The following is a 10,084-nucleotide window of genomic DNA, read 5'->3' on the forward strand; positions in this document are numbered from 1 at the left end:
GAACTAGTAGCAATGCTGTGAGATACACATTGTTATCTCCAATATACAGATGATATAACTGAGAATAAATGAATTATGTGGGCCCATACCCCTAGTAAGTGACAGAGCTGGAATCTGAACCCAGGTTTGTCTGGTTCTAGAGCCCACATTCTTTCTCAGCTCTTTAGGATAAATAGGGTGGTGCTTGAAGACTTCAACTTTGTTTTGTAACATACTTCCCAGCTTCTCTCTGGACTTGACTACCTTTAACTTCTAAAGTGTTACGTGACAACTGGTATCCAAATAATCTGTTAGCATAAATATCTGATAATACATTTCTAAAGAATTCTCATTTCATTACACAGGGAAATTAACATGATAGAAAGTCAGTCTTAGATTCAAAGACATTACTGCCATGGATGTGTCTAATCCTAGTACGGTTTTATAACGTCTCCCCCAATTCAGAGTGCTTTGCAATCACTATTATATTCCCTCTTACATTCCCAGAATAAACCTTTTGTAATCTCGGTTCTAAAACATGAGTCTAAAACTAGTTTCTTCCAGACATATGTTATCTCATTTTTAGTTAAAATCATCACTATCAACCCAATCCTTACTATTATGTCTTTGAAGTTCTCTTATCACCATCCCTGTTGCCTCATCTGAAAAAAGCTATCATTTGTCATGTGGACTACTGTAACTGACTACTCATTACAAACATTTTTTCTTTTTTTATTATTTTAAGAGACAGAATCTTGCCCTGTCACCCAGGCTGGAGTACAGTGGTGTGATATTGGCTCACTGAAGCCTCAAACTCCTGGGCCCAGGCAATCTTCCTTCCTCAGCCTCCTGAGCAACTGGGACTACAGGCACATGCCACCATGCCTGGCTAATTTTTTTTAAAATCTCTTGTAAAGATGGGATCTTGCTATGTTGCCCAGGCTGGTCTTGAACTCCTGGCCTCAAGCAGTCCTCCCGCCTTGGCCTCCCAAAGTGCTGGGATTATAGGCATGAACCACTGTGCCTGGCCTAGAATTTTTTCTCACCAGTCTGTATGCCAGTCCATCTTCCACATTATCAACAGATTCATCTTTATGAAAAAGGAAAGCTGATTGTTACTTCTGTTTCAAAACACCTCTATGCTTCATGGGAAAAATAAAGATTATATGTAAAAATTCATTTTTCCGTGTTTTACTCTTCTTTCCACCGTCCCTTTTCTGTGACAATTGAATTTTTCATTGTTTCTTGGATGTCTCTCCCCCTTCCACAGTTGTGAACCTTTGAACACATTTTTCTCTGTGTAGACTACTCTCTTCGCCAGTTTTTAGTCTAGAAGATACTTGCTGATCTTTAAAGACTATTTTCAAAGTCATGTTGTAGACATTTTTCCAGACAGAATTAGTGCTCCTATCCTTTCAATTCCCACAGCCCTTAAATGTCAATGAAAGCATTTACTTTTGTGTTTTAATGTGTTCATTTATATTTGCATATTTCATTAGAAAGTGAATTCCTTCAAGCTAGTGCAGGGTTATGGTTGAGAATTTAGGCTTTAGAGTTAAATCACCTTGGGTTCAACTTCTAGAATCATAGCTCTGTGACTTTAGGGCATGTTCCTCATCTGTAAAATGGGACATGGTGATACAGTCAGTATATATAGATATAGTCAGTATATAGTAACCTCTCGGGTTTTTGAAAGGACTCAGGGACATAAAGAACGTAATGCACAATCTGAGTCATTAATTGTAGTTATTATACTGTATTCATCTTTGTATTTGAAAGACCTGAAATGTAGCAGGTACTCGAATAATGAGTGAGGCTATGTAAAAGAAAAGTAGAACATTGAGGTGACCGTGAGTTAAAGTAGCCAGGTTTGGGTTTTAATTTTGTGAGTAGAATTCTGCGTTTTGCACATAGGTTGTACAGTCCCAAACAGTTAAAAATGAAGTCACAGAGATACGATGAGCCTGTGGTACTCCACATTTCACAGTTCCATGGTAAATAACTTAAAAGTGAGTATATCTTCCACTGATGCCAGTTTCCAAATACTTGTAATATTTTCTGTAACATAGGCTTGCTGTTAGGTTTTTTGTGGGCTGCTGTAGCCATTCTAAGCATATGAAGATGTCTTCAGTTGCAGCTGTTTCCTCCTGTTTTTTGACTTTTAAATTATTTTTGACTTTATTCAGATGCCTAAAGGGCATATTCCTTGCTCTAAAATAATAAAGTTTTCTAGTTAAGTTTGTGATAAAATAATTATCTATAAAGTAAGAAATTTACATATTTACTTTCATTATAGGAGTTGGATTAAGAAAAAAAGGAAAAACTAATGGAACTGTATCTTGTATCAACAACATAAACTAAATCCTGGGCTCTTTTAGGCAAGATGGTGCACAGTTGTCTAACACTCTGAATTCTGTATTTGCATTAAAAAGACCAGTGGAATAGAAAAACCCACCCCTAGTTTTGAATCCTGAAATGAGGGATGGGTGCTGTTTTCACCATTCCTTACTCCTTTCAGATTGAATTAAAGTTCAGTATAAAACTAGTTTTTGCATTACTAAAATGTTTCTGAATCTGTATCAAGTAATTTACTATTATCAAGTCAGTGGAAGCAGAATGTTAGAGTTATACAGTCTAGTTACAACTTGATTTCATTCAAAGTGACTGGTACATTTTTTCAAAATGAAGGCAAAGCTGACGAACAGCACTCAGCCCCGACTTCTTAGGGGAGCCATGGGTATGCAGAACAAACTGTTAAGGACACAAGTGACAGGCACCCAGATCTCAACAATGTAATGAAACCAAAATTGGTGTTTCCCTTCAGTTTTGTTTGCATCTCTGGATAAAATGGACTTGGCTGAAATGTGTTGAAAGCTTAAAAAAAAATGTGTAATACCACTGTCAGTTTTCTGGGCTTCTTGAAGATCTTTTAAAACTTAAAATTTGGGGCCAGGCACGGTGGCTCACGCCTGTAATCCCAGCATTTTGGGAGGCCAAGGTGGGCGGATCACGAGGTCAGGAGATCGAGACCATCCTAGCTAACGCAGTGAAACCCCGTCTCTACTAAAAATACAAAAAATTAGCTGGGCATGGTGGCAGGCACCTGTGGTCCCAGCTACTCAGGAGGCTGAGGCAGGAGAATGGCGTGAACCCGGGAGGCAGAGCTTGCAGTGAGGGCGAGATTGCGCCACTGCACTCCAGCCTGGGCGACAGAGCAAGACTGTGTCTCAAAAATAAAATAAATGAAATAAAATAAACTTAAAATTTGGGTTTTAATTTTGTTTTAAAGTCTGTTTTAGTTCCTTGTCTCTGAAATTTATTTGGCATTATGGGATATTCTGGGTCTTTGTATATTGTGTAATTTTGGATTGTATCTTGGACATTTTGAGTGCTGTATTATAAAACTCTAGGTTCTATTAACATCCTCTGGAGCATATTGATTTATTTTGTTCTGTTTTAGCAGGTGGTCAGACCATAAGTTCTGTCTTACTTTGTGTGAATGGTGTTTCCAGTATCAGTTCTGTTTTCAAGACTTTTGCTTTGCTGCTATAGGTCTGTTTCAGCAGTTAGCCTGGAACTTGGGTGTGTGGTAGACTGTGTTGTAGTTCAGATCTCAAAGGCTTTCTTTTGCTAGTTTTGGTCTGTCTTACACTTGTGCATCCTAGGTATGAAACTCTGATTTGTGTGGGTCCATACATAGAATGAGAGGATCCCATTCTCCAGCTCCCTTTTCTTCCCCCCACTGCCCAGATCCCAGGGTCCCCTTTCCTAGTCATTTGCCTAGAAGGCTGGGATTGTTTTTGTTTTTGTTTTTGTTTTGAGATTTATCTGCCCATGCTTAGACATAATTCTCTGCAACTGGGACTGCCCTTGGGGCAATGCAGTGAGAGAAATGAAGGAACAGGGATTCTTCCTATTCTCTTAATGCCTTAGGGGCCTTGTTTCCAGCTTCCTTTTGCCAAAAAGACAAGATTTCTGTTAGGGTTTTAGATTTCTGGTTCCTTATTACTGCATTTCAGCTCTTTGACTTGGGCCCCTCTCTGGACAGAGTTGGGAGTGAAAAAGAGAAAAAAGAAATAGATTTTCCCCTTACTGTTAGCCTTGCACAAGGCTTCTTTACCCATTCCTCATGCCAGAAAGAGGGTTTTTTTGTGAAGTTTCATTGCTTTGGAGTTGTATAGTTTTGCTTAGGGACTATCATGATCCCTGCTTGGTCATGACAGATGATTTTAATCTGTTGAAAGATTTAACTTGCTAGTATTTTATTTGAGAGTTTTACACTTAGATTCATAAGTGAGATTAGCTTATAGTATTTTCTGTCTTAATCTGACTCACTTTTGTATTCAGGATTATGTTGCTCTTACAAATTAAACTGGGAAAATTTTTCTGTTCATCTAAGCTTTGAAAGTTTATCATACATAATAGGGATTTGATAAAACTTTCTAAGAATAGATCTAATTAACCATCTTTCCAGTTTTTCTTGAGGTTGCTTGGTCTGTCTAGGTCAATTTAAGAAAGTTACATTTTCTAGGAAAAATCATTCATTTAGATTGTAAACTCTGTGGTTGTAAAGTTATCCATAGTAATCCCTAAGTTTTAGTCTCTTCTGCCTCTGTAGTTATTATACCCTCTTTCTTCCTCTAAATAATTATTTGCATTTTTTCCTTGTCAGTGAAAGGTTTTGCCTAATAAATGGTTTTTTTTAAAGAGCCAAATTATTTTTATTTTTTTGCTCCTGTTATTTTTTACTCTTTTTCTAAAGGTCTGTTTTTATCTTAATTCTTTTGCCCTGTATTCCTTGGGTATAATTTGATAATCTCTTTCTAGCTTCTTGAGTTTAATCCTTAGTTTATTTTTGTATTTTCTGTCTAGTGGCATTTAAGCTGTAAGTTTTCTTCTTTGCACCATACTTTGACCATATCTAACGGTTTCAGTTTATAATGGTCTCACTTTCTTTTCAAACTGGTTTATTATTTCAGTTTTGATTTCATTTTTAGCCCAGGAGTTATGAAGAATGGTCAGGGGTTCTTTGTCTGTTTTCTAGTAGTTTTTGTTTTAATTATTAATTTGACTCTTTTGTATTGTGTTCAGGGAATATGTTCACATTTTGAAATTTATGGAAATGTTGTTAGTAGCTTGGTCAATGGTCCATTTTTATAGATAGTCCAATTTTTATAAATACTAAGTATTAATAGATTTTATTAATAGTGTTCAAATCCTTTATATCCTTTTTATTTAATAAATGATATTAGGCTATTTAAGAAAATGTTTACATATGAACCAAAATGTTTGTGCTTGTTACAGCTGGGTTGTAGTAGGGTTTGTATTCTCTACTTTTGTGTAGTCTAAAATTTCATAGTAATAAAAAGTTTTAAAACTCCTCTCTACCCTTATTTGTTTTTAGATTGCTTGATCTGTTGATTCCTGAGAAAGGTGTGTTAAAGTTTCCCATTATGTTATATTATTTTTCTAATACTGTTTACTTGATATTTTGAACCCATGTAATTCAGTGCATAAAATTTTACTACAGTTAAATTTCCTTTTATCATAATCTTTCTTTTTCCCACTTAATGATTTCTGTTTTTAATTTTGTCATACTAATTTTGTTATTAGCATTTTTTAGTATAGTTTCCATATCTATGTTTTCTTTTGGGATATTTTTTCTTGTGAAATACAACCCATATATGAAAATTAAACATGCATAAAGAAAAATACAAAACAAAACTTCCACAGATTTGAAAATGCAGACATTATTCAAGCTATATTCCCTGGGTACAGTGCAGCCATTTCTAGAAAGAAAAAAGAAAGGAACAAAGAAAAACTCACCCTTCTAAATAACTCTTGGCTTAAAAAGGAAACCAAAACTGGAATGACAAACTAATTGGAATGGACAGTGGAGCATTATATACTGAAACTAATAGGATGTGGCTAGAGTTTGGTGTGAAGAAGCAGATTTATAGTGTTAAATGTCATTCATTGGAAAGCAAGAAAGTATCAAAATTAATTGAGTATTAAACCCACTGTTAACCTCTAGAGCAAATCACTAACTGACTTGGATGGTAATCACTTCCTAAGGAAGTGATTTATATTTTATTATATATAAAAATATAAGTGATATATATTTTATTATATATAAAAATATAATTTTACCATGTATGTATGCATCTCTAAAGACTGTATTTTTTAGCTTGGGAAACATAGTGAGATGCTATCTCTACAAAAAACAAAAAAACAGCTGGGCATGTTGGCATGTGCCTGTCTTCCTAGCTAATGGGGAGCCTGAGGCAGGAGTATCGTATTAGCCCAGGAGTTTGAGGCTGCAGTGAGCTGGAATCACACCACTGCACTCCAGCCTGGGTGACAGAGATAGATGCTATCTCTTAAAAAAAGAAAAGACTATTGTTTGGTTTGTTTTAAAACTTCCTGTAAAGGGCATATAAATAAAGTATTGATGAACTTTCCCTCTACTAGAAGTTATACATTCTTTTTTAAAAAAATTTTTTTTGCTTTTTTCATAGAAATTTTCAAACATATACAAAAGCACAGAGATTGGCATAATGAAACCCAATTCTGGGGGCATCATCCATTTCAATAATCATTATGTGGTCAGTCTTGCTTTATTCATACCTTTATCTAGCTGCCCACCCCCTGATTATTTTGGTGAAATATTTCTGTTCTTCTCCTGGTTACAATAGAAATTACAACATGCACTTTTAGCTTCTCCAAATCTGTCAGTATCTTCCTTTTTCTGAATAATACAGATTTTTTTTTTTTTTTTTTTTTTTTTTTTTTTTTTGAGACGGAGTCTCGCTCTGCCACCCAGGCTGGAGTGCAGTGGCCGGATCTCAGCTCACTGCAAGCTCCGCCTCCCGGGTTCACGCCATTCTTCTGCCTCAGCCTCCCGAGTAGTTGGGACTACAGGCGCCCGCCACCGCGCCCGGCTAGTTTTTTTTGTATTTTTTAGTAGAGACGGGGTTTCACCGTGTTAGCCAGGATGGTCTCGATCTCCTGACCTCGTGATCCGCCCGTCTCGGCCTCCCAAAGTGCTGGGATTACAGGCTTGAGCCACCGCGCCCGGCCGAATAATACAGATTTTTGAACAGTGGAACTCTATGTAATCCCCTCCTGACATAAATGTTATTGTTACATATATTTAATTCTATCATCATTAATAGTCTTTTAAATAGTCATTTGTTTACATTTACTTATACATTTCCCAGTTTACCCTTCATTCATTCTTATACCTCATAGCTTCTCCTTGGGATTATTTTGCATCTGATTAAAGCAAACTAAATACTAAAATACCTTTAGTATTTCCTTTTCTCAGAGTCTGCTGCTGCATCTCTGTTTTTGTTCACAGATAGCTATGTGATTTGTTTTGCCATATAACTTAGAAAGTATTTGCAGAAGTCAGTGACCTTGCTATAACAAAGTCACTTTTATTCCTTAATTTGTCCATTATTTATATGAACATGGTTTCTCAGTTCTTATATCAATAAAAGTGAAGGACAAATAAAATTGGTTGTAAAATCTATCTCAATAAGTACTATCCATGGATCCATGTATGAATAATTTTAAGTGCCATGTCCAACAGAAGCATGATTTTTACATTTAATACTTGTCTAAAATGTGAAAAGATATTAATATGGATCAACTATACAATTGTATAATGTTAGAGATGTGTAATATTTTGAGCCTTCAGTTACAAATCAGTTTCCATTTACACACATATTTTTGTGACAGAAAAGTATGACAGTGTAACTATAGCATTATAGAAATATGTTAGGATAAAATAATATGGGCTCCTAACATGATTAGAATATTCATCTGTATTTCCTCAACAGGCCTTTTCCCTTGAGTGGGAAATGTGTAAATGTATGAGGATAGCTTTAATTTGGGACAGGAACAGGTAGGTTGGCTGGTAGCAATAAGGAGGTCTTTACTCTGTTTGTCAAGCACTTTAGTTCATGGATTTCCCCTGCCAGTCTGCATTTCCATTTTTTCTGTATTGGAAGTCTGGCTTTGCCTCAGGCCCTGCTTTGGTTTTCTCTCAGCTCCTCCACCATTCTAGGCAAGTAGAATTCACTTTCTTCAGAGTACAGCTTTTGCATTTTACCCTGTGGTCAAACACCCCTTCTGCCTATAGCTCAGTACAGTTAAAGGGATCACTGGCCTTCCCTTTTTTTTTCTTTTTTTGAGAGGGAGTCTTGCCCTGTCACGCAGACTGGAGTGCAGTTGTGCAATCTCGGCTCACTGCAACCTCCGCCTCCCAGGTTCAAGCGATTCTCCTGCCTCAGCCTCCCGAGTAGCTGAGATTACAGGCACCTGCCATTATGCCTGGCTAATTTTTGTATTTTAGTAGACATGGTGTTTTACCATGCTGGCTAGGCTGGTCTTGAATGCCTGACCTCAAGTGATCTGCCTGCCTCAGCCTCCCAAAGTGCTGGGATTACAGGCATGAGCCACTGTGCCTGGCCTGGCCTTCCCATTTTTATTTACTTATTGTTGTATATGTGATTATTTTAGTTCATCAGTATTATTCAGACTTAACACTGGAATGCTACATGTTCTTTATATTTGTTCCTCAGCCCAGAGTTCCTCTATCAGCTCTGGTATTTGAAGTATTTTTTAAGTTTTATTGAATTATAATTCATACACAATAACATCCACCCATTTAAAGTATACAGTTCAGTGGTTCATAGACTTGTGCAGCATTTCCATCTTTCAAAAAGAAACCCTGTATCCATTAAGGAGTCCATTCCCATACCCACACCCAGCTATAGGCAACCACAAATCTTTCTCTCTCTGTAGATTTGCCTATTTGGGATGTTTCGTGTAAAGGGAATCCTATAATATGTGACCTTCTGTAACTGGCTTCTTTCATTTAGCATAATGTTTTCAGGGTTTATCTATGTTGTAGCATGTTTCAGTATCTAATTCCTTTTTATTCCCTAATATGGATATATCACATTTTGTATATCCAATTATCCATTGATAGAGTTTTTGGCTCTTATGAATAAATCTGTAAACATTAATGTACAAAGGTTTGTATGGATGTTTATTATCTCTAGGGTACACATCCAGAAGTGGAATTCCTCAATCATATATCTGCATGCTTAATAGAGGAATGGCCAAACTATTTTCCAATGTGGTTGTACCATTTTACATTTTCATCAGTGATGTATAAGGACTCCATTCATTCCACTTTCTTGGTAACATTTGTTAATGTCTGTATTTTTAATTATAACCATCATAGTAGGATGGTTAACTATTCTTTCTCTATTGAATGGTTCTGGCACCGTTTTTGAAAATCATTTGCTCATAAGTATAGGAGTTTATTTCTGAACTTTCATTCTATTCCATTGACCTGTACCTATGTATGTCCGTGTCAGTTTCACAGTCTGTATTTCTATAGCTTTATAGTAAGTTTTGAAATTGAGAAATGTCAGTCTTCTAACTTTGTTTTTTCAAGATCGTTTTGGCTATTCTGGGTCCCTTTCATTTCCATATGAATTTAGGAACAATTTGTCAATTTTTGTAAAAAATGAAGCTCAGATTTTTATAGGAAGTGGGTTGATTCCATAGATCAGTTTGGGGAACACTGCCGTCTTAACAGTGTTGTGTCTTCTCATCCATGAACATGGGATGTTTTTCCAGTTATATAGATCTTCTATAATTTCTTTGAACAGTGTTTTTATAGTTTTTACAATGTAAGTTTTGCAGTTCTTTTGTTAAATTTATTCCTAAATGTTACTTTTGATGCTATTATAAATGGAATTGTGTTCTTAATTTTATTTTTGGGTTGTTTACTGCAAATGCATAGAAATACATTTGATTTTTATATATTGGTATTATACCCTACAATCTTGCTGAACTCATTTTTTAGTTCTGATAGTTTTTCAGTATATTCCTTGGGATTTTTTTTTTTTTCTTTTTTGAGATGGAGTTCTCGCTCTTGTTGCCCAGGATGGAGTGTAGTGGTGAGATCTTGGCTCACTGCAACCTCTGCCTCCCAGGTTCAAGCAGTTCTCCTGCCTCAGCCTCTCAAGTTGCTGGGATTGCCGGTGTGTGCCACCATGCCTGGCTAATTGTTTTGTATTCTTAG

The 10,084-nt window shown here is 36.2% G+C and overlaps 1 protein-coding gene and 1 long non-coding RNA gene across 4 annotated transcripts in view; one reads left to right on the forward strand and one right to left on the reverse strand.

Moving 5' to 3' along the window:
- QSER1 (glutamine and serine rich 1) overlaps positions 1-10,084 on the forward strand; it is an 86,387-nt gene that overhangs the window by 46,854 nt on the left and 29,449 nt on the right. The window lies entirely within an intron of this gene.
- The window catches only part of LOC108581927, a 117,527-nt gene that overhangs the window by 30,697 nt on the left and 76,746 nt on the right, over positions 1-10,084 (reverse strand). The gene's annotated exons all lie outside the window — the stretch shown is intronic.

The sequence above is a fragment of the Papio anubis genome, chromosome 12 (assembly GCF_008728515.1).
Source record: "Papio anubis isolate 15944 chromosome 12, Panubis1.0, whole genome shotgun sequence".
Taxonomy (NCBI): domain Eukaryota; kingdom Metazoa; phylum Chordata; class Mammalia; order Primates; family Cercopithecidae; genus Papio; species Papio anubis.